This window comes from Otolemur garnettii, unplaced genomic scaffold (assembly GCF_000181295.1).
Source record: "Otolemur garnettii isolate 467f Iridium unplaced genomic scaffold, OtoGar3 scaffold00046, whole genome shotgun sequence".
Lineage (NCBI taxonomy): Eukaryota > Metazoa > Chordata > Mammalia > Primates > Galagidae > Otolemur > Otolemur garnettii.
The window spans coordinates 11,007,780-11,008,811 of record NW_003852441.1 but is presented as its reverse complement, the minus strand read 5'-3'; the positions used below and the strand labels follow the sequence as shown (position 1 = coordinate 11,008,811).

The 1,032-nt window shown below is 34.5% G+C and overlaps 1 protein-coding gene across 1 annotated transcript in view; it reads right to left on the bottom strand.

Moving 5' to 3' along the window:
- Positions 1-1,032, bottom strand: part of CTC1 (CST telomere replication complex component 1) — a 34,583-nt gene that overhangs the window by 28,235 nt on the left and 5,316 nt on the right. The window lies entirely within an intron of this gene.

Sequence of the window (1,032 nt, the reverse complement as noted above, 5' to 3'; positions counted from 1 at the left end):
TGAGCCCAGGAGTTGGAGGTTGCTGTGAGCTGTAATGCCATGGCACTCTACCCAGGGGGACAGCTTGAGGCTCTGTCTCAAAAAAAAAAAAATAAAAATAAAAAAAAAATAAAGTCAGCAATCTGGAAAGCAAAAATGGGCAGACATACCACTGAAAAAGCCTTCAAAACAGTACTGAACTGTTATACGGATATGTAAATGTGCCTAATTAGTGGACAGTACATGGAAAGGACATGGGCAGAATATAATTTTTAAAATAATTTCCTTTTTTAAATTCAAATGTATGCATTTAAATTCCCATGAGCTAAATACATACAAGATACAATCCCACTGGATTTCTTTCCTGTTCTGTCTCTTCAGCTAAGATGTGGGATATGAACCATCTTTATACAGGGTGGTATATTTTACCATAAATAGGAAAAATTAAGAAACTCATATTATATTTTATATTTTAATGTATTTATATTTACATATCAACACAGAGAATTATTTTGTAAAATTTTCTAGTAAATATTTTGTAAATAAAGGTACATTTAGCTACAATTTCCCATTTTCCCTATGTATGTATGGTAACCTTTAGGATAGCCTGTATACTTCACATGGATTCTAGACACATGTTGCTATTATATATAGGTAACTTTAGGGAAGTGGATCAGCTTGATCTAATCCTAGAGTCAGGCAGCTTTAATATAAAGAGTTCAACAGTACTGAGGAGTAGGCCCTTTACTTTTCTTGATCCTTCATGCTACTTCTAAACCATTACCACTCCATCCCTGGTCCTCCAAGCCTCTTCTATTAATTTTATGGTCAAGCTTCCACATTGGGCCAATTGTTTGCAGCTTAAAAACAGCTTGAAATACCAGACTTCAAGTTCTAGATGACTTCAGCACCCCTGTGGACAGCCCTACCACTGACCTTCACCAGGCATTCTCATTTATTTTTTTTTTCTCATTAAACTTTGTTTTAATGGGTCTCAAAATTCTGTGACAGATTTTTGGTCATGTTGTTTCCATTAAAAAGTACTGATTTTAA